Below are 25,191 nucleotides of genomic sequence, written 5' to 3' on the forward strand. Positions count from 1 at the left end.
CTGAGAAATACATGAATTCAAAATCCAACAAGCACACTTTGAAAAATGCTAACTTAAAATGACCTTCCTAACAAGGCAAAGCATTCCAGATGTGGTTAAGCAAGGACAGATAGTGCTCATTATCTTCCTCCATTCTACATACGTCTAGTAATTCTTTTTGTCTTATTTTTAATAGCCACCGCAAACCACCTCAGCACACTGTACGCAGCTCTGCTCCTTGCTCTCTGCTCCCATCTTCAGCCTCCTCCTCACACCCTTCAGCTTTCCTGGGTTTCCTTCCAACTGCCTCAGAACTCTGAGCCTCTGACTGCCTCCAGGCTTTCTGCAGAGTCGTTTCTTCTTCCTGGAAACTTATTCCTCCACTTTGCCTAGATAGCGACCAATCATCCTTGACACCCTCCCGCAAAGTAAGTAAGGTCGCCCTATTACTTGTTCCCACAGCACTCTGTAATTTTATAACACTTTTTCTTTATCATAGTCAGCTACTTGAAGGAACATGTGTAACTCTTTGTCATGGGTTGAGCTGTGTCCTCCCAAAAGATATGTTGAAGTCCTAAACCCTGGCACCTTAAATGGAAATAGGGTCTTTGTCAGTGAGTGTTATCAAATTAAGATGAGGTCATTAGGTGAGCCCTAATCCAATATGACTGGTGATTTTATAAGAGGAAAATGCAGGGAAAATGCAATGTGATGTCAGAGGCAGAAACTGGAGTGAGGCAGCTGCAAGCGAGGGAACACCAAAGCTTGACAGCCACCGGCAGAAGCTCGAGGAGTCCAGGAAACATTCTCCCCTACGGGTTTCAGAGGGACCATGGCCCTGAGCCACCTTGATTTCAGACGTCTAGTATCCGGAACTGTGAGACAGCAAGTTTTTTTTTTTTATTTTAAGCCACCCAGTTTGTGCTTTTTTATCACAACCCTAGGAAACAAATACACTCCTTTAGACTAAAATCAAGCAAGGTCTATATTTTATTCATTTGTTGCGTTCCCAGTGTACTCATAGTGATCGAATTAATGGACAGGAGTAAAGTAAACATTTGCTCAGTGAATGAATGATTCATACTTGGCTTGGACTGCACAAAAACCTTCAAGTCTTTTTCCCAAAAGGTATCTAAATACTTTATTTCATTGATTATTTTAAAACTTCATTCAGAATTTTAAGTTTCATATTATTTGGGATTATGTATAATACAAATCCATCAATCAATGATTTAGCATGCTACCCACCTTTACATCACTGCAAATTTAATAAGTATGTCTTCTATCTTAATCCAAGTAAATGATAAAAACAGTTAAACCTGACAGGGCCATAGAGAAAAAACCATGGCAAGCCACCAAGACTGTCCTGCCCCTCCAAGCTGTATCAACCCATTAATCAGCACCCTGGGTATATCATGCAGCTATCTAGAAATACACATTGCTCCCTAACTTATCTCAAGCTTATCATAATACAACATATTAAATGCTTTGCCGAAATCCTAATACACTGTGTTTAAACTTCCCAAATACACCAATCTAACAACCATGTAAAAAGAGGGTAGGGAGTTTGTCAGTCATAACTCGTTTTTGGTGAACTCATGCCTTTTGGGAATCAGTCATTTCTTTTCCAACTACATAGCTAAAACTGCTTGAATTTTGCTGGCGAACAGTGTTCAGCTCCCTAATCAGTGGTTTCCAAACTCTGCGTTGACCTCCATTTTGAAAATGATTTCCTTTCTTCTGCTCCCTTCCTTGTGCTTCAGGGCGCCTCCAAGGTTATAGATGGTTGTTCCACACTCGTACCTACAAATTCCTTTAATATCAACAGATATAATTCCTCCAGACCTGAAATTGTGAACTAGCTTAAAGCAGCCAGGTCTCTCCCTCCCATTTGGGCTTCAGCTATGTGTTCTATCCACTAGTCGGAAAGCCACCCTTCTCATAAAGACAAAAGCAAAATAGGGATTTAGCAGCTCTGCCTTTCCTCAGTCAACTACTAGTACTAAACCAGGTCCTCTCCCACTTTTTTTCTCCTTCCCAAATAAATATTTCATAAGGATTCAACTCTTTTGCTGTTTTTTTTTTACAGATTCATACCATTTACTTAATTCTCCATCTTTTAAGTCTGAACCCCTCCAATGAATACCCATGGCAGCTGCAATGAACCATTTTTGGTCTTTACCTTTCTTGTTCCTCGCTCTGAGCATTCAGTTAGGATTTTGATTGTATGTCTTTACTTCTTTCCAAACAGTTTTACCTTTCAGCGTTACATACAGTCCACGGAGTTATGTCCGTATTTTCTCTGATTATTTAGAAATCTGCTTTTTAAAGGTCTAGGGTACACAGACTGAGTTTGCTAGCTGGTCAATACAGAACATTCTAAGATGTAAGCAAATGATTTCTTTGTTACCAAGAGACAAACATTTTATGAATATTAACAAAAAGTGCAGCTTATGCAAAATCTTTGAACCTCCTAAGCTCTTACTACTCAGGCTCCCTATTTCATTTATCTTATGTCAACAAAAACTAGGTTTGTTTTACAATCTTTCACAGCAAGGTTTCAACAATCCTGCTTGCGAGAGCGTCCTTGTCTGCAAGCAGTAAAACAACATTTCATCATCTAGGCCTCTAGCACCATCGAGCTGCTTCATGAACTCTGAGCATGAGCTCACACACACCCAGTAACACCAAATAACTAATGAAGCACGCAGAATTCTACTGTGATAATTGGAAGGTAAACAGCTCTTTGTCGAACTAAAACCCCAGCAAACAGATCTTTCCAGATTATCACTTGTGCCTCCTTTAGGACTTGCTACTCCTACAGTTGAAACATCCAAACCCATATCTGTGTAGTGTCCTTTTTCTAGGACATCTTTCCATGAGTATAAAGATAATTTATTGAGGAATCAGAAGAAAATGAAACAAATACTAATTAAAATTATGATTTTTTAGCCACTTTCTTGTTTCACATTGTAGAGCTTGTTCATTTTTTAAGACTTCTAAACACTTCCTTTTTCTTCCACTAGAGAAATACTCATAACCAAAATATCCTTTCTAATGGGGCAGCCCAAGAGCCCAGCACATCTAAGACACCCAGTGAAAGATATTATTCAACTTAAAAGGTCAAGGCAAAGTTCTCTGGTGCTCTGAAAGGATAACTTTAATAATACAAATGCAGGGAAAAGATGTGGAAAAATGGTTCCATGTTAGGTTGCAACTTTATCTAGGTGTAGGGATAGAGTCTAGTTCTGAAGCATCCTTTACTCTTGTCCCGATTAATCATTTTTGGTAACTTCTCCACATCTAAAAGTTAAAGTGCTATCACTATACACAGCTAGTAAGCACAGGGAAACAAATCATGTCTGCTAAGAACTGTTCCTGATGACATATTGTGGCTCTGTACTTTTCTCTGTTATAGACAAACTAGGAAAACAAACAAACAAACAAACCTGAGTTAGATGTGAAAGTCACAGTCATGTACATAAATACATAAACACTTCAGCCAAATATTTTACTCATATCTGAGGAGGGGATTCAAGGAGGAAGGAGGGGCAAATTGCTTTTTGTTTGCCCCTTTATAATGGCAACGCGACAAAGCAAGAATTATTGCCATCCTTCCAGGTTTCAAAAAGAAATTTAAGATGGCCCTCATGCAAAATTAAACACTTTAAAAAAATTCTAATAAGAATCAAGTAGAATTATAATATTAATATCCATATTTATCTGCTCCTATAGCTAGTGATAAAAGCAGACTTCTAAAAACAAGCCATTGTAGAAAGAGCTTGGGGTTTTAGAGACGGGCAGCGTTTACCTCTCAGCCCTCGTTTTCTCACTGGTAGAAGGAAGATTTTCCTCATTAGGTTACTATAAAGGGCAAGTGAGAAAATATATGTGAAGTGTCCACTACAGAGCTGGCACTCAATGGATGGCAGTTGCTGTTGTTAATTTACCATTATAAATTAAAGATGTGATTGACATTCATGCGTTGGAATACCAAAAATAATCTGTTTATAAAAGCTACTTACTTACTTTTTACTTAAAAAGATTTGTAGATACACAGAAATCAAGATTTAGAATAAAAAGATTGCCAGTCCCATACTCTAAATTTAAAGGTGCAAACTGAGGCCCAGGGACTTTTTCCAGGTACGACGACAGCTAGTGTGACTGGCTCAGAATCTAGGTCTCCTCATTCCACCCAGTGCTCTGTAGATGATGATACCATGTGGCTTATCACACTGACTTCTATCTCCAACTATTCATGACCATATTTGGTGCCCTGCAGAGGTCTGAAAGGAAAAGATGTACTTACTTAATTAGGTGACCAATGCTGCCCCTCTGCTCAGTGGTTCTCCAACTTGCTCCCCAAAGGCATTTTATTTATTTTATTTCATATTTTTATATTTTTATATTTTATTTTATTATTTTATTTATTTTATTTTTCCGAAGGCATTTTAGAAGACCCCAGTGGCTCCCCTTCCATCCTTGCCCTCATCACATCCCTTCTTCCAAGATATTTTGTATAAACAAATTCTTTCCTATTTATCCAAATTTTAGAATTGGAGGCATGCAAAGGAGAGAAAAGAAATCCTTGATTTTCCATTTGAGAAACAAAAGTTCTCTTTCTTAACAAAAAATTCCCTTATGTTCAAACATCAGCATATTGACATTAGTTTCTTGAGGGCTCTATAATAGTCTTTTAAATGTCAGGAGACCTGAGAAATCAGAGCTTAATTTTGCAAATATGTGTAACTGTTAAATCTTATAGGTATAAGAATATCTTTCCCATTTCATAATTGCTTGTTGAAAACTATAAAATACACTTATATTACTAATTCTTAGCGAGTTCATGAAGATTTCTGTTTCCAGAAGTATAGTGAGCTGCACGCTCTGAAGAGCTTTCTTACAAAATACAGATAAATCTTGGATAAATGACAACACAATATGATAGAGCTCACTGGAAAATAATGAAAATTTCACAAGGCAAAGAGACAGAGACGGACAGACAGTCACACACAGAAAGAGAAACAGATGGACGGACAGGTAGACAGACATAGACAAGAAAATGTGAATGAGTGAGATAAAAGTTGAATCAGGGATGCTAGGTAATGTGAAGGGAATAAATGCCTATGTCAGTACAAAGAGAGAGTTGGAACCAAGACCACGCTAGGGCAGGACAAAGCGGGCCAAGTAGCCAGGTCAGTAGCAGGTTTATGCACCTAATAAAATAGTTTCTTAGCTTATTTGAATATACAAATGCAAATTCTCTCCAGAGGAAAGCCCAGTCTACGTAGGCCTTCAGGATTCACACTGATTAAATTCAATATAATATGAGCTCACAACCAAAAATTCCGTAACGCACACGCACGCACACACACACACACACACACACACACACAATAAACTACTACGTTTAAGAGTTAATAGAACTAACCATCAGATTTAAACTTCCTTCAGATACTAGAAATACCCAAACAAGCATATGGAATTACTACATAGAAAAGTTTAAAAGACAAAAGATTAAGTTTTAAAAATGAATCGAAACAAGAGCTTACCAAAATAACCAGGCAGATAAAAAAAAAAAAAAAACTAAATATAACTTATGGAAATGAAAAAATATAATCATATAAATTAAAAACTCAGTGTATGAGTGTCAATACAGCCTTTGGGGAGGCTGAGAACCTAGTCTTTATTCCGGGTGTTTATGTATATGCCCAGGTAAAAATGAAAGTAGCTGTTGAGGACAAACAGTCCTTTTTATCATATCATTTGAGAAAGTGTGATAAAACACAGTAAGAATCCTGCTCAGTCTCTCTTCTCGGCCATTTACTTGGGCGGCATAGCACACTCAGGTCCAAGGACACACACTCAGCACTGCTTCTCTGTGGCTAGTAAGGTTTATAGTTTCCAAGGCCCCAAGTACAGCCTGGATCATTTTCTTCCTCCTGCCTGAGAGGGTGCTTTGCTGCAGCCACTATAAGTCATTAGTGTACAGTCTCAATGATAGTCTGTAATTTCAGTTAAAAGAAATTTCCAAATACAATTTCCTGAGTATGACCACTGGGTGTTCTCTCCCTAAGGAAGCTGCTTGAGAGAAAACTTTAAACTTGGGAATGAAAGCGTTAAGAAACTTGCTTTCACATTTGGGTTTGATTTCTTCCTTTTATAACTGGCTGCATGCTAGCAATGCATCATCCTGGGCATGGACACAAGTAAAGACTTGGGCTTTCTTCAAGGCTTTGCCTCCTTAGCCAAGCACATCCCAGTACCCCATGCTAATGAGAGGCTTGCTGCCAGAAAGCCGACAAGAGGCCACAGCCCAGTGCAACTTCTTCCAGTGAAGAGCCCCACTCTGGGGCTACTAGCACCACTCCTGGGCTGGGTCCCACCATAGCTGTCTTCACAAAGAGGTCTGGCCCAGGAGCAGAGCCCCGGAGACACTATATGGATGGCAGGCAGAATTCAGCGTGGATAAGATAGCAGAGCTCCCTTAGTGCAATTCCTTAAGCAAGAGCTTATACAGACTAACAGGACAGAAACGGTGTGCCTAGAATTAAATATCAAGGAACTATTTGAATCCTGCCAAATTAATCTGGTGTGAATTCTTCCAGTCCTACACTGTGCTTTGCTATCAATCATAAAGAACCAACATAGGCCATTTATAAACTTTTCGTGCGTGGGGGAAAAACACAGCTTTTCCAAAATTTTGCCTGCATTCTATAAGAATTTCCCTGGATTTTCCTGAAATATAAAGATTTCTCTGACCTCCTGCTAACAAATTATACGATTTCATATTTTAAATAATTTTTTTTTTCTAGAAAGTAAAAAGTCTGAAGGACCACAAAAAACACTAACGGGAAAAAAAATATATAGTTATCTTGCATATATTGACCTAATCAATAATATCAATGAATGAGTGAGAATAAATATCATTATGGTATTATGTTTTCTTTCAAAATCAAATCACATCTAAAAAATGCTAAGCCTGAAATGTTTTCAGAGGTCATTTCAGTAACACATATTTAACTCAAGGTTAAAAAGTTAAGTAACTTTAAAGCAGGTAACGAATTAATTTGCATTAAAAACATATTTTAAAAGATTTAAAAATATTATATAATATAGCAGATTTATGGTCATAACTCAATACTGAAGTATAAAATTAACTAACATGCTACTCTAGTTTAAAAGACACCCGTTCTTGAAGACTTGGAAATTTGCAAATATGAAAAGACTAACACTGCCGTTCATGGAGACTCCTAACATACACGATTACCTCAGTTTAAAATTTCTGCGAACCCCATCCTCACTGCTATCACTGCAGTTCATCCCATGGTCCTCATTTCACAGGAGCTGTTATTCCACCACAATTCAGACACCTCATAACCAACCAAAATACAAACTCCCTACCTCATATTCGAAGTCCAAACTATGACTCAATCTGTATTTCTAGCCTTATCCTCCTTAGGATTAAATCAGTTAATAAAAGTGAAGTGCTTAAAACACTGCTTGTCACATAGTAGGTACTTAATAAATGTAAGCTATTACTATTATTCCTCTTCTTTTCCCCTTCCTTTGCCATCCTCCCAATTCCCTTGCAGTCCACCTTATACTGGTTAAAGAGAACTGTGTGCTATTTTGCTAACGGTTCCCATACTTTTCAGAGTCCTTTGTTCATTCTTTTTCTCTATCATGAGTGTTTTCTTAATCTCATCTCTACTTGAAAATACTCTATGCTCGAACATATTTATTCCTCTCTCTAGGTCCTTTTCAAATCCTGCCTTCTCCATGAAACTTCCTCTTGATCCCCTCAAGAGGAAGTGATACCTCCTTGGAGAGCCCATGACATCCTATTGACACCTCTCTGGATGACTTATCACCTATGCCCTGGACTAGAGCACCATAGGTATCCAGTGCTTATCATTCCATTCCCAGAGCATGGATCTGATAAACCTAGAGGGCAGAAACTGTGTTCTATGTGTCTTCACATAACCCCACATTATATATGAGTATATGTGTGTGTGTGTGTGTGTGCGCGCACGCGTGTGCACGCACGCGTAATTTACTAGAGCCAAAAATACACTCTTATGAATCCCTAAGCTTTGATTGTGCTTTGAAGTATATTCTGGTGACACATATGCCACAATAAGAAACCTTCTACCTTTGTTAATTCTTCCTAAAATACATTCACTATGTGTTATACATACCCTATATTTTAAGATTTTAAATGCATTTGTCACTTATCAAAGCCTTGAAACATCTCAAATTCTACAATCAGTGCCAAACAGCATTCAAAACGGAATATAATACAGCTTTAACATATGTTTCACTATGATAATCACTAATAATTCCTTTTTATGGAAAGCTCTTCTTTTCCCAAATTCAATGCTGAGGAATGAGATATGTCACCCTATCAAATGTTCTACTGGATCCCTCACCCGGGTTCCTAGAAGAAGCAGGGTGTTCTTCTTGGGTCAGTTTGGAAGGCTTTATGGAGAAAACACAGCAGAGAATATTTTAAGCAATCAGAAAGAGTCAGTTTGGCAAAGCGAATGTGCACATTTGTTTTAGGAACCTGGGCGCACTTACTGAGATCTGGAGAAACTTGCATCTTCTTTATATAAGTGACCTTGAAGTGAATGAGGCAGACAAGATGAAGTGGCACGGGAAAAAGAGACTGAAGGGACTGAAGCAAACGCAAGGGAACCACAAGGCAATCAGAAACAAGCACATACGTATGAGGCACGCTGAAGGGCAAAAGATGAGCGCCATAAATCCACATCCTCAGTGAAAGCTGACCTGGGGGACAGAGCTGCGAAACAGGATTCAGAGACAGGCAACTTGCAGTTATCCTGGAAAAAGAAAATAGCAGCGGGAATATAAAAAAAAGAGACTTTCACTGATACTGCTTAATGAGAATTCAATCATCAGTTTAAAACTTAAGAAGAGTTCTGGTAAGTTTCCGGGGGTGAGACTTGTTCACAGAATATGCACAAATATACTGTCACCACTACAGCTTTTACTTCCACTGCCACTACTGAGAGCTAACATTTACCAAAGGCGTGACATGTATTAACCCAACCAAATGACCGAATAACCCTAGGAGGTAGGTGCTACTACGATCTCTAGTTTATAGATCAGGAAACCGAAGCTTTGAGAGATTAAATACTAGGTAGTAAATATCTAAGTCAAGACACAAAATCAAGTGTGTCTGACTCTCCATAAGATATCTGGGCATTAGCCTTTCAGAAGCAATGCCATGAAGTCTCACAATTTTTTAAAAGAACACAACTTTTTTTTTTTCCTAATGGTCCTATTTTCTTACAGCCACTAAAGTTTTTGATTGGTTTGTGCCATCTAAAGAGACAAGCACGAAATGTACGTTTCTTTCAGAGCTCAAAGTTTCCCACAATGAGCACGGGACGGAAGAAACAGAGAGAGCACTCTGATGAGCAAACTGTTAACTGCCACATCCCAGAAATGAAGCACAGGCAGTCCTCTGCCAACAAATAGTCCAGTTACGAAGCACATATTCTAAACTGAGAAGAAATACTATCCAGAGCATGCCATAAGGAAAGAAACTTGTCGCCATGGCTTGGTTAAAAGCCAATGTTAGCTAATGATTATATCATCTGGCTCAATATAGCATGCTGAAGAGTTGCAGGATACTGCTTCTTTAGTTTTGGATGTTGTTGGGGGCGGGGGGGAGGAACGAAGGAAGGAAAGAGGAAAAAAAGGAATCAATATGGGATATGAAAATGAAAATAGTTGTGATCATTGATTGTTCTCCTATTATGTTCTGGGCTCTTGACATACATTCTTTTATTTAACCCTCACAACCACTTCGGGGAAATGGCCCATCAGATGATGAAACTGATGCTCAGAGACGTTAAGCAACTTGCTTGAAATAACAGGTAGATTTGAACTTAAGATTGTGAGGCTCCAAAGTCCATGTCCTTTCCTCAATGCCACATAATCCATAAGGAAAGAGAAATGCAGAATTCTAGCTGTTTCCAGGCTCTTCGCAGCTCACCGTACACCCAGCTGATGAAAGATAATTTGAAGGTCACCATCTAGAAGTTACCAAAAATATATTTGGAAGACTTTGGAATTTTAAAACCTCATCTCCAATAAATTTTAACCTTTCAAATTCACAAACCATTACTACCTTAAGTAATAGTTATTCAAATATAAGCCACAGAGAAAAAAATTTTAAGGACCAAGAAAAATAACTAGATAAGCATCATAACTTATGTCTATATTAAAATTTTAACACATATTAAAACTTACCTTCTAGCTACAAAAACCTCCAAAGATTTAATATAGAAAGGCTTTATATAAAAGCTAAAGACTTTTACTACTTTTACTAAAACATGTAAGATTTTCTGAAACACTCTATTAATTTTACAATTTATCTAGTTCATTCCTATCCATCTATTGAGTTATCAAATGTCTAATATTCTAAATTCTCCCCAATTTTCTGAATTCAAAACATATTTTAGAACAAAGTCTTCTGGCTCTGCAAATCACATATTTTGTATTTTCATTTTGCTTAGATTTTATTTCAAATGGCCTCCATTCTAGTACCAAAATTTTTTCTATGGCCTTGTTTTGTACCTCCGAATAAATCAGTATAATTCAGTTGAAATCAACATTATTTCTTAATTCACAGAAGGAATGTGTTTGAAGGAATGAAAAGGGGAGAAACCAGAGGAGATATTAGATACATATTTGGTAAACATTTGTACTTTTCATTTAGAATTCCCACCTTAACTCCTTAACAGCACAGAGTCTGCTAGTCCAATTCTTTAGTCTCTTGTTCCAAAGTCCTTTTGGGTGCTAGTTGTGGGCCAGGGGACTGAGCCCCAGTGTAAACTCTCAGAATGCAAGCTTCACAAGGACAGGGGTTTATTTGACTGCTTTGTTCACAGGTGTATCACAAATACGTACAGAGAACCTGGCCCATAGCTACCAATCAAATATTTCTGAATGTTTGGAGGCTTGGCTGTAGCCACTATCTTTTTCTTAAATGCTGACCAAATATGTTCAGTAAAGAGTGACTAGAAGAGAGTAAGGGGTCTGGAAATCATGTCATAACTTGAAGAGGAATTACAGAAGCTGCAGGTGTTCGGGCACAATAAGCAGGGTTGTAGCAGGCGCCCAGAGAGGGAACCTTGCTTGCAGTCTAGCCAATAAGCTCTGAGAGTTGCCAGCCATGGGTCTGGGTAAGTCCTTAGGGTCTCAGTCTTCTCATCTTTGAAACAGAACTGCTGTAAGGAATAAACGAACAAGAAAAGCATCTGGCAAATAGCAAAGAGCTTTAAAACGTAAACTGGTATTTCTACATTTCGCCTCTTTTTGTTCTTGGGGAAAAGAGTTAGAGATAACTTCTTTTGAATATGTGAATGACAATGTGTAAGAAGATTGATCCTATCCACATTATACTAGAAGACAAAAACTCCAAATACAGAAAATAAATATAAAAAGAGTATGATATTGACCCAATAAAATGCAGATCTCTCTAATAGTGTTCCTACTCATGAGAAGCTGCCCACCAATAAAGATGTCAGATTCTGTCATTATTTTAAACAGAGAACAGGTGATTCAGAATGATTAAGAAACTTGCAAAACCAGGTTTAGTTAGAAGGGGATTAGTTAAAGTATCTGCCAACTTAGATTTTATGATTTAATGGTACAATTTCTTTTGTGTGCATGTGTGGCTGAAAAGCAGTTTTTCGTGATTCTTTGCATATGTATAAACCAATAGTCAGATAACAGGTAGTTTACACTGCAGTCCATGTTGCCAAAAACCTCCCGCCCCACTCGACATCCTCACTTTCCAAAACAGGAGCAGTCATGTCAGTTCACAGGGACCAGAAAATTAAAAACCCCACAAAGTATGTCCTCATAACATTGATGACTGGAAAAGCGTTAAGGGGCATTACACCATTACATAGCCACTGTTCGGATCAAATAAATATTGATTGGGTAAACCTGTCTTAAGTTTCAAGGTTCACCTGATGCAACAAGTCAATTTTAGTGTTAACAATTCTAATTTCTCTTTTTCTTTCCTTTTCCCTATATGCCTGGATGGCATATTTAATTCTGAATAGCAGGTATTACCTTTAATAACAGTTCTACCAATGCATCTATTCATCACACATAAAATACTTTCCTACAAGACCAGAAAAAAAAAAGCTCTATCATTTACCCACTTAGCCTAGACAATAATACTAAATACTGGGAATATTCAGACCACACAGGAACAGGAGGTTTTACCTTTCTCACTTCAGTAAAATTTACTGGTCTCCACTACCTTTACTCTAATTACTGTTATGCTTCCAGGACTTAAGGTAGTTGTCATTCATAACTTGAAAAAGTAGAATTTGCTTGAAGATGAAGCTTATTTGATCATTTTTACAACATAATATTTTGCAGTGAATGAAAGGATAATAAAGCTAGCTTAAGAGATGCATATGGGATCTAGGAAGCAGGAAAAGGACCTTCTACAGAGCAAAATTGAGTTTTGTTTCCAGAGTAGTTTTAAAAGAGAAATGTGGAAAACTTAAAATTTTGTTATTCCAAAATTCATAGCTGCAAAATGTCAACTTCCATCAACAGCTGCTATATATTACTCAGTCTCTTCTGTGTAGATTTTTGAGGGAAAATATATTTGAAATTGTTTTTTTATATCAGTGTGTTCTGACATGTTTAAAGAGATCTAGAATAAAAATGTAAGTATTCTAGGCTGCAGTCTAATTCCACATCTACTTTTTTCACAATGTGAATGACTGCTGGGTTCTTTATAAATGTTTTACCAGTCACTCCTCCCAACTCCCAGTGCATGTTTTGGGTCACAGCGTATTTTTTAAATTGACTGCTCTCCGGGTCACCATAGTTCCCCCCCATTCCCTACTATTTTGCTCAAAAAAAAAAAAAAAAAGCCATGCCATTTGTTATTCTGTTCTGGATACAAAGACACCAATAAGTCTGACCTAGAAAGTTCCAAGAGCTCAAAGAACATGTCCTTTTTTATTTGTGTCTGTATCTAAGTACACAGAAAACTCTGTACTTGGCAGGCATTCCATAACTACTCAATGGCTATATGTTTTAAAAGAAAGACAAATTAAATTTTAAAGTTTATCTTTGGGCCAACAACCCAATGATTTTATTTGCTTGAAGAATGGCAAATGATGCTGTGAAATCATTGGTTCTGTATGTCACAGTTTGTCAAGAGGTGGCTTGTGAAGGAACATAAACTTCAGTGGCCCTCATATGGGTTCCAACCCTCTAAATTCTAACTTTCAGAATCTAAGTTGTAAATGAACTTTTTTTCCCCAATGGGCTGAATTTGTTGTTTAGGCTTTGTAAAGCCCCCAGAATTTAGTGCCTTGAAACAGTAAGTCCTTAAGAAATGGTTATTATCCTTAAAGAAGTTAAACTAAAATATGTTCTCCCAGAAGATGTTTTTTAAGTGTGATAGTCCTTTTAATATATTATGATTAAATTTTTATAGACAGATATTACTTGAATACAAACCCAATTCACTGAATCTATCCTGTGAATAATTTTTACGATAACAAATGCAGTAACTGATAACAAGATTCGATAAAGCAATAGCTATATTACTCTAATTCAAATTATAAACTGAGCACTTTCTAGCTCCGTTTTAAAGTTACTCAGGAAAGCAATGACTAAAAGGCTGACACGTCAAGAAAACACATTAGCTCTTCTTCAGAGTAACTGCAACGTGCTCTTCCATGCAAAGTTAACATGATGCTATAAATGGATGGGGATTTTTCTAAAAAGTCGCAGAATTACACTTTCTACAGTCACTGCTTGGTTTGTTTTTGGACTCTGAAAAGGTTGCCAATTATCCTAAAGTTTGCATTTAGAGTCAGTGTTGAGGGAAAGGAAGTTTAGGAAGAGAGTTAGGGAGGAGAGGAAAGTAAGAACACCGCTCTCGTGCCACCAAGTCGATGCTTACGTGCGGTTTCCCCACACACTGGCATGCTCCCCTCCGCGTTTGCCAAGTGTATGTAGCAATGTTCTTCAAGGCTGACCTTATCCAAAGGAGAAAATACAATCTACATGCCAAGGACAGTAGATAGTTAAGAGAGACACCCGGAGCATGGTCTACAAAAGAGCTCAGCCTCCTCAGCAGGGTCTTAGTGAGTGCTAGGCCTATTCACAACTCCAACCAGAAGAAAAATGAGAGGCGAGGAGGAGGAGGTGGGAGGAAAAGAAAGCAGAGGAGGGGAAAGAGGAGGAGGGAAGGAGGGAGAAGGGAAGAGGAGAGTAGAAAATATGGAACATTCAATTCAGGAAATAATTTTGGTAGAAGTTCTGTTGAAATGAACACTAGAGAAAAATTACTTTCTCATCCTTAAAATTATTCTACACACATTGTTTTGTTGGGGGCAAAAAAAAATAATGAAGATTTCTTGTATTCCTTTTTCCACTTTTATTTCGCTCAATAGAAATTACACTTAGTTCAATAAATTGAGCACTTTTTTTTTCCAATTCTTGAAAATGGCTTGAATTTTGGTTCATGCATACAAAGTTAGAAGTGCAATTATATAGTTCAACTTTACTGATGCCCCTGGTCTATGTAATGCATTAAAATTATATGTGATAAAGTGAAGGCTAACTCTTAAAACAGGAGAGTCTTTCCATTGAACTTTAAGTTACCACTGGTACCAACAACTACAGCTGGTGTCTCCCTCATCTCTAATCGTTACCTCCACTGCAGTAATATCATCCTGGCTGCCTCATGCCACCATCACCTCCACCTTTCACCACCACACGCAAAAGTTAACCGACAACTATGAAAAGGCTGGTGATGGTCAATCAACAGAAGGGTAAATATTAGATAGCAACTGTATTAAATACTTTCAAAATTGAGATTAGAGAAATGATATGGGTTCTTGAGGCTTTAAGGTTTAAAATCCTCATAAAGATTAATTTACTACTATTTCCAGTAGTTCAATGAAATAAATGGTGCCTTCAGTTTTCAAAGTCACTGGAATAATTATCATTTTTAGAAGTAGTCAGGGAATATAAGATACCTAGAGTTGGCCATGCATAAGAATAGAAAAATACTTTAATTTACAAGAATAACAATTTAAAGTGGCAAATACTAGGTTGTTTGTCCTTCATAACCTTTTGTACTCTGTAGCAAAAAAAGATCAGAATAATGTAAATATGCTATTCATTATTCAGAAAGTTCATATGATCCATCTCAGTGAGACAAAATGGCAACATCAACAGAAATTTTATGCAAAGTCTGCTCTTTTTTTGTTTGGTTCACTGAACTAAGTGCAAACCATCTGTTACCTATGATAATCAGGAAAAATAAAAATTCAAACAGCTCTTTTTTTTTTTAAAGATAGCACAATAGCACTCCAAACAGAACATACTTGTTTAAAAGCACTACTTACGAGGTTAAAATCTTAATGACTTTAGATGGCTTAGACCCCATATGTACAGTCTTTATTTTGGGGTTAATATTACATTTTTCCTTGTTTTTTTTTTTTTTGGTAAAAGCATGCTATTTTTAAAAATTAACATCTTAAGAATGTCACTATACTGAAATGGCTTATTCAAATGTTATTTCCAAGAAATTTTAAAATCTAAAAACTACTAAGTTAAAACAATTTTGATCCCCATTTATAAAATTCCTGCCATTTAAGCAGTATACTATTGTGATTAAGACATGCTTCACAAAAGCAGAACGGCCAGATATGAATTGGTGCTTTTGCTAAATCAAAATGCTTGAAATCGAGTCTTCACTCCGCCTTAGCTGTCTGACCTCAGATGAGTTATACCTTTTAAGATGTTTCTTAATCTATAAAAAGCGGGCTCTAAATGTCATTCTCAGAAGCTTGCTTCCCGTCCAAATCTGTCTAGCCCTGTGCTTGGCATATACATAGTGCCTGCGACTCAGGAACTCTCCCGGCCAGGGAAGCTGGAGCTGAAAACTTCCAGCGCTTCGGAAATTGTCCACAGGACAGGTTTCAGTGCAGTTAAGTTTAGAGTATGGAATACAAAACCAGATAACACAACAGCATCTCACCACTGTTAGAGAGGTATAACCAAATTTCCAGGATACTGAGCCTTATTTATGTCTTACCATCTAATGAAAAAGCGATATTGTTTTAAAAGTGAAATTCAAAGTTTCAGGAAAGTAAAACAAGAACAACCCTGCTTATGCTTTCAAAGCTCTAGTACTACAAATTTTATCAACACCCACTATTGTTTCTCAATGGCATGTGCTTTGTGCTGTTTTCTTGATGAATACAGCATACACAAGTCCTACTCCACCTACACAACCACTATGCCACAAATGTAATGCATTTAAAGAGGGCTTTTTGCAACAAAACATTACAAATCTTAACCACTTACGAAGCAAGTTTTGCAAAAGATAAGGATTTCAATAGAGAAATCAACTTTAAAATTGCTCACGTTGCCTCACTGTTATTCATAAGGCACATGATTAAACAAACATGACAAGTAAGAGAGAAAGCTTTAGGTTATTTTATACTTTAAAAACTGACCAGGCTCTGCAGTGACGCCTACGTTGCTCTGTAGTATAACCTCTTTAAGTTCTACTAAACTGTAAGTTTATTAAATTTCAGAGATTTCTACAAGAAGATTTAATCAGACTGACATTGAACCATAAGGTTGGATTTCACATAAGAGGGCACTAACTATTCTTATTTATTTTTTCTCATTTATGTATATATTTATGATAACTCAATTAAAATGATCTCAGCTAAACTTAGAATTTATTTCCAGGTAGACACAGAAATCTGGGACTGATTTTTTGGAGAAAAGAAGGGCGGTGATGCCAGAGACAACTAAATTCTGAAGTGTTCCTTTGAGGTGAGGGAACTACTCCCCCCTCATGGCATAAGTGTGAGTGGGCTTCACAGTGTCATTGTCATAGCTTTTTAACTCAGAACTCCCGACAACCACACTCACTTCCGAGCCACTGCTCAGCCCCTCTTTGGAGGCCATGAGCAGTCTTACAATCAGCAAGACGAAAGGAGGTATGACCAGAAGGCCCCATCCTGCCCCAAAGGCTTCTCTCCTAAGGTATTTTCCCAGGAGCTGACATGGCTTGTGAATCGCAGGGTTTTCAGGATTTGGGGTCCTGAAACCGCAAGTGTCCACTGCTAGGAATTCAGGGAGTCTTGGAATCATACACTAAATTATTGGGGCAGGAGCATCCCACATGCAAATAAATGTGTGCTTTTTTTCCCACTGAAGTATAATCAGAATGAAGAGAATATCAGACTAAAGAAGGGGGAGCTCTTTGTCTGTATATCAAAGAATTGTAAGTACCAGTTCAAATACAGTTGATCAAAACTGTATGACACTTGCCATGAAGCCTTTCCTTAGAAAACACAGTAAGTCAATGGGATCTCTTTTCAACCTGGATCTCTTTAGTTCTCCCACTTGATTCACCTGTCCAATCTTTTAAGACTTGAGCAGTGAAATTTCAGAACACCAGGAAGCTCCACAGAGACTGAACTGCGATCCACACAGGGTCATCTCGTTCGTCATGTAGCCCATCCTCACACGGCACAGAGCTGGGCTCACTAAAAGGCTGATATAAACTATCAGGAAGTTTTCATTTACATTTTACCAGGGTGAGTACCTAAGCAGGTTGCAAACAATCCGTGGACTGTGAGTCCACGCAGAAATAATAAGGACCCTCCGCTTGAAGAGACCAGGGACATTACAGAAGTGAGTGCAGGCATACCTCGCTTTATTGCGCTTCACTTTATTGCGCTCCACAGATGTTGCGCTTTTTGCAAATTGAAGGCAAGACCCTTCGCCAGCAAAAAGATGATTACTCGCTTTATTGATACTAGATTTATTGCGGTTGTCTACAACCAAACCCACAATATTTCCAAGGTATGTAGAGAGTAAATTTCAGGAAGAAAAAAATCACTATCTAAAGCAAGTTTTTATTTTGAAGGGAAGGGGAAAATTTCGTTTAATACAGATGTTCTCTACTTGAAGGAAAAACACAAAGAAGACATTTGTAAACATTTCTGTTTACTAATTTAAGAGAAATTTATTTAAAATTTCATTTATTCATATATTATAATAACACAATGAATATCCACTCACCAAACAATCCAAGAACCTAAAATTAATAAATTTATTGGTCATACAAGAACCAGCAATGGCATGACAACGATGCATTGTAAACGAAGAGCTATGATTAATGGAATTCTGAGCACCTCAGGTCCATTAAACAAAACCTTGTGAAGCAATTTTTACCTAGTAGAAATGAACTCACCCCCAGATTCTTTTAAATAAAGATTTGTCTAGTAGACTAAAAATATAAATCAATTTCCTGCCCCACCCTCCACACACATATACTTACCACCTCTCAAGAACAATTATCTTTTTTTAAAAAAAGGTTTCACAAGAACTTGAAACCTGAAAGGTGAAGAAGTGGTACTCAGTTCTCTGTCTTCATGGAAACCCTGTACAATAAAAGAACTATGTCCGATAGCAACTGAAGACTACAGTAAATAAAATTTTAGTTATATAATTTTTTTAAAAAACACACTTCTTCAACGGTAGGACAACAAACTGAACACACTTACTTCTAACAAAAGAACTCTTCCCTCTCTAAAATGGAATAGACAAGTATCTCTTCAGCTATTGGCATTTTTATCAGTCTCTTTGTCCATTCTAAAATGAAAGCCAAGATTAGAACCAAGAGTAAGCTGCTTTCCTGGTCCTCAGAGGGTGTTCTGTGGAAGAAGCAAGAATGGAAGGGATGGCTGAAGGCCTCTTGTGATCTTTCCATTCTTGACAAGGCCCTTTAAGAGTTTTTTAAACTCATTAGTTTGTATAAAGGAACCAAGCTTGCCTAAGCTAACAACTCAACTGTCAGAGTGACAACTTAAGATAATCTCATGCTTTTAATTTTTTAAAATTAAAGTATAGTTAATATACAACACTATTAGTTTCAGGTGTGTAACGCTCAACTCCTTAATTTGATTGCACATTTGGAATGGCTTTATTCTTCAATATTTCCACCTAAAATATAATCTCCTAATGTGTTTTAAATTTCCTTTAAGACCTTTCCAGATAGTTTGAATTTTCAGTTAAACATCACAGTTTTCTGGAGGCCCAGGGTAATAATAATGGTCAATTCTACCAACTTGTTAATAATGTCCTCCAAAATGCAAATTTTGGTGAATCGCTCAGCCAGAACTGAAGCCCTAGTGACCCAAGTTTTACCAAAGAGCAAGGAGGAAGAGGAAGGGTAGTGGGTTTTAACAGCAGTGATAGGAACCAAAATGGAGATGACAATACCTAGACTGACTGACCATTTGGTTTATGTGGGGAATATACTGCATAGGTTAAAAAACCGAAAGTTTAGCATAGATTGTTCTTTCTCCTTCTGATACTTTCAGCTCTTTATATCAAATGGCAGCTTTATCATTCTTTTCCCACTGTGTGCATACCTGTTAACTCCTTCATTCAGTGGTCAGTGCCCAGAGAACGGGGACCAGGCTATTTATTCTTTGCTCCTCTACAGACTCTAGATCTGGGCCATAGATATATACATGTATTCATCCAAAATGGATTAACTTACTGTTGATCATGGAAGACTATAAATAGAATACCTCATAGGATATTCTTAGAATCAAAGTTACAAAGTCATATTTCCTATTCCAAGGGAATCCCAATGTATCAAAACAGTATTCAATAATTTGGATGCACACATAATTGCTAAATACTAGAACTTTTGCATATGAGTTCCACAAAAACCAAATCTAGTTGTTTCTACCACATGGATACCTTCTTTTAGAAACCAAAGGCATAAATGAGGGAGGGAGGAAATAAAACCCACGTACTTTGGGAAAAGATACTTTGCATGTGATTTAGAGATGATGTCCACCTCTAGGACTCAAATATATTTCAATTTCTAGAGATTTTAGTGTGGTTTTTAAAAGTAGAAATTGAATTGCATTCTGAAAATCTGCCACATATTCAGATTAAGGGAGTAAACTGATAAGGTGGAACATGCAAAGAGACCCCATTTTTTCCCTATGGTTCAATATACCAAGTTAATTCCACTAGTGACTATATCATTGCCATCATTTACCAAAATGACAGCTAGATACCAGAGCCAAGGCAAGAAAAGACCCTAAAACAACAACCTTTACCTAATTATGATCAAGTTACTAATTCAAAATATCTTTCTGCCGATACAGCAGAATAAATAAAAAGTGAGCTTTAAGGTTTATTATGTGACTTTTTGAATGAATAAGCATTTTTTAAAAAGCAAAACATATCCAATTATTTTAAAATCCAACCCCCTACAAAATAAAAAGATGGGCAAAAGTAGAATAAAATGAGAGCATCGTAATAACAGTATCATTCAGCATCTCAATGATATCAAACTATACCCACTGAGATCTCTAGGTCTCCACTGGAAAGAAGCAGGCTTTGATCGTGTCAACAGCGTCGCCTTGGGTATAACTGTATGAAGACTTAGGGAGCCTTGATGAAGCCAGAGTGGGTTAAGGAAAGAAAAGAATTTTCCCCACAACTGTGGGAAAAACTAGTAAGAATCAACAAGAGGCACAACAATTCTTTGTTGTATATCGTTCGCAAAATATTCCAAAAATGAATATGAGATAGTCAGGACTTTTTTTCCCCCCTAACTCCTGGAAGAAAGGTTATGAAATGTCCTTACATCGTCCACCTCACTGCCCAATGCAGGACGAGGCTCAAGTTCTGAGGAGCGGTCCTAGTGTGCAGCGCTGGGATGCCTGTGCGGGTGCGGGTTCTATGTATTTGTTTTTTTGCAGCAGGATAGGGAGAAGACATAAAATTAAATACATGACATTTGCAGCACTAAGTTATCACACAGGACACTAACTTGATGATTCAATCTTGGATGCAAGAAACCCCAAGATTTTCAACAATGTATCATGTTCGTGCACAACCAGAAAAACAGAGAACCACAGATGTCCTGGAGGAGAGAGATCCAAAGTAGAAGTCTGAGAACAGAAGAGCTGTGACCCACATATTCAGATTCAGACTTTTAAACACAAACCACATTAACTGAAATCTTAAAGTCAATACAAATTGTCCTTACCAAGGAGAAAGTTAACTACAGGCAGCAGAGGCCATTCTCACATTTAGTTTAAAAGAGTCCCATAATCACACAAAAAACAATAGTATACTGTTTGCTTCCACAGATTAATACATAACATTTATGTTTACTAAGTTGGACAAGAAAAGTTAATACGTAAACCATGTTCTGATAATCTTAACTCAGCTAGTTAGAGTCTGATCAACTAGTTAGAGCTTGGTAGAAATGAACTCTCAGTTGGTTTGGTTTTATTGGAGGCATCTACCATATTTTCACAGCCACAGACAACACTTCTGAAATAGCCAGAAAGGCAATTAAAAGGAAAAGATTAGAAGAGTCAGGACAAACTTGTTATTGCAAAACACCAAGCACACGTGTTTTTGATAATGGAATAATAAGCAGCATCATCATATGCAGTCATGTGCCACTTAATGACTTCCCAGTCAAAGATGGGGAACATATACGATGGTGGTCACATAAGGTTATAATAAAGCGGAAAAATTCTTATCACCTAGTGACATCGTAGCTGTCACAAAGTCGTAGCACAACACACTACTCATGTGTCTGTGGTGATGCCGGTGTAAACAAACCTACTGCTCTGCCAGTCGTCTAAAAGTATAGCACCTACAATTACGTTCAGTACATAATACTTGATAATGATGGAAAATGACTATCCTAATGTCTTTACGATACGATACTTTGTATTGTTATTTTTGAGTGAACTTTCTTCCTATAAAAAATAAAGTTTGCTGTAAAGTATGTAAAGTATGCCATGTTACGCCAGCAGCAGCCTTACTCGTCTTTTGTTTACTGCATCTCTTGTTGCAGCATCTTCTCTTGTGGTTGCTTTAATCTCGTGTTGTTTTCTAGAGTAACATGCTGTACAGGCTTGTAGCCTAGGAGTGACAGGCTATACTGTGTAGCCTAGGTGTGCAGTAGGCTCTACCAACCAAGTTTGTGTAAATGCACTTTATGAGATTCACACAATGATGACAGCATATTTCTCTCATCGTTAAATGGTGTATGTCTGTGTTACGGAGTGTGTTCCTTGTTTGCTTTCTGGTGTAGACAGTACTGAAGTCGTCTGTTTATAGGTGTTGTTACTTTGTATAAAATTACAACGAAACAAAACTACTCTTTAAAATCCTTTAATGAATGTAAAAATAATTGTAGAATCCCTCTAAAATTGGAGCTATACATTACTTTGGGTTGTCCAGTGCCTGGTAGAGAGTAGGAACTTGGTAATTTTCAATGAAGTAACATACGTTCGAAGACAGACATAACATCCTTCCTCATACAGAACATGTGTTATGTGTCAGACATTGGAGAATGAAAAGAATAATTTCATTAGTTTTTTTGATGGAGGCTATATCTATATGGTTTTGAATATTCAGATTAAAGGTGTATAAATGAGTTAACCACTTAGATTTTCAAAAACATGTAGACAAGTGGTATCATGTAATTAAAATCTGAAAGTTAACTTTTTTTTAGTACAGGTATGCTTCAGAAATATTGCAAGTTTGGTTCTAGATCACAGCAATAAAGAGAGTACCGCAGTAAAGTGAGTCTTAGTCTTTTTACCGGTGGCGGGTCTTGCCTTCAATTTGTGAGAAACACAATATCTATGAAGCGCAATAAGGTGAAGCACAGTAAGATGAGGTATACTTGCATTTAGCTGGATGACAAAACATTCAAATAAGGCACACAGTACTAAACATGTGAATATTTAGAAATATATTCAACAGCAAACATCGCTTTTGTTCTAAATATTTGATATCCAGTAACTAGTCTACAAGAAGCCAGTCCTTAAAAATCAATGTGTTCATATCGTGTTTGGGCAAAAAACAATCAAAACAAAAAAAACAGCAACAGAAAGGTATTTTCAAGATTCTGTTCTCAAAGTTGGTTATTGAGAGGCACCAAAATAAAACCAGCAGATGACTCTGAACAATTAAAATACATACATTTCTAGGTAGACAGATATGGATATATGAAGCAACAAGCAAAGATAATAAAACAGAAGAAGGGACAGAAACTAGGCTAAATAGAGAAGTCACCAAAAGAAAGCCCATAGTGGGCTGGAAAGAGATGAAATGGCCACAGATAGGGTGGCCAGAAGAGCCGGGAAAAACAGTGATAACTTAAGCAAGGAAGCATGAGAAGAGAGTAAAAGCTGGGCCATCTAGAAAGAATACTAGGCACCCACACTCAGCAAAGGCGAGCAGGTTTGTAGTAGAAAGCAAAAAACATGAGCTTTACAATTCTTCAGGCACATATGTTCAAATGACAAAAATATATGAGAATATGAGATGAAAATTCCAGAGTATCCTAGACTTTTAAAACTCTAACGGCTCCCATGTCCCCCTTCCAGCCTCTATTCTTCTTTTCAGACTCTTAACTCTAAGTCCCGTGATAATGATTACAAACTTTGGAATCGAAAGGGCTTTGCTGACATGCTAAAGAGGCCAAAGAGTCTGCAAATTGAATCCTTGCAGATACCACCCAGAGTTTTACTCTGGTCTCCAAGCCCGTGGCAAACTCTAAGAGATCAAAATGCCTTAAGGTAAATCACATCCCCTAATCAAGTGGAAACCAAGTGAGGGGTCAAGGAGGAAATGTGAAAAATCCTGATTCATAATGTGATCTCACAGAGTCAATTCAGAGTAGCCAACTAGCAAATTTTTAGTAAAGGGAAGAAACAAAAAAAATGCACTGAGAAATCATTGCATGTTAGTACAATTAAAAGAAAAAAGAGATTTAATATTACAAAAGGGAAAAACCATAAAAGGACTATAAGAAAGTACATAATTTGAATACTCTTACCCTGTACATCCCCTAGAAAAAGACCATAAACACAAATGTTTGCAATTTTCTGAGGAGATAATTATTATTAATTCTGAGGGAGAAAGAGGCAACTGATTGTAAAGACTGGCTGAGGCAAGAATGAGAAAGTATCATATCAGAGGACACACACCTAATTTCATAATCCAGGCTCCCTGCCAAGATTCACGTATCATATCAGAGGACACACACCTAATTTCATAATCCAGGCTCCCTGCCAAGATTCACATAGCTCTATTTGAATAACATCTGACCATACCCCCTCATTAAAAGAATGAGTCTTTCTGTACAAAAGACTAGATAACTCTTATTACCAGTCCTAAAAGAGTCACATCACCTAAACAATATTTCAGGCAGTTCTGCAGAAAAATTGAAAGTTTAAACATTTTTACTCCCGAGATCTAGGTACTGTTTCCATTTCGATGACCCTGTCAGCCTATTTCTTTTAAATATCTCTAAGAGACAGTCTTTGAATAAGTTAGTCCATAGATTGGATGTACTCTACAGAAGCTGTAAAGTTCTCTGGAGGAGCTATACTCTAGTGATGGGTCTCGTGATTCCCTAAGCGTCAAGAATGGCATTTCGAGTTCAAGGATGAACTCTGCATGAAATAGCCTTTAAAAAATATAGCCCATGTTAAACGGGTTTAAAACTGCAACCCATTTACTTTAAAACACCCTAAACGCCACTTTACCTGTCCTGTCAGTCCCGGGCAAGTCTAGGATGTGAGAAGCCTTCCAGAGCTCCAAACGGTGTTCTATATTTAAACCAAGAATCTCAAGGTAGGCGAAGGCGACATCAAGGACCCATCAGTGTGCAGAAAGCGGGGAGGCCCAGTTTGCCCTCCCAGAGAGGGGTGCCTACAGACATTCGGGACAATAGTGACAAGAGGGACCCCGTGAAGTCGCCTTGCCAGGCCGCTGCGGACCCGATGCCTCGGGGGCACGACGGGGAGAAGCGCAACCCGGGGTGCAGCCCTAAGGACCAGGTTGCGCGGCGGCAGCCCGGGGATCTTACGTCTCGGCGTCGCTGGAGCGCGGCCTCCGGACAGCTGCGCGCAGCTGGACGCGGCCCTCTGCGCCCCCGCCCCAGCCCTTCCGCTGGGCCCGGGCGCCCAGGCAGCCCCTCGCCCGCGGCCCCACCGCGTGGCCGGAGGCTTGGCAACTTACTGGGGCAGCGCCAGGGCCGCGCCGAGAGGACGGTGGAGGGCGAGCGGCTGGAGCACGTCGGGGATCCGTGGC

Source organism: Pteropus alecto, unplaced genomic scaffold (assembly GCF_000325575.1).
Source record: "Pteropus alecto unplaced genomic scaffold, ASM32557v1 scaffold24, whole genome shotgun sequence".
Lineage (NCBI taxonomy): Eukaryota > Metazoa > Chordata > Mammalia > Chiroptera > Pteropodidae > Pteropus > Pteropus alecto.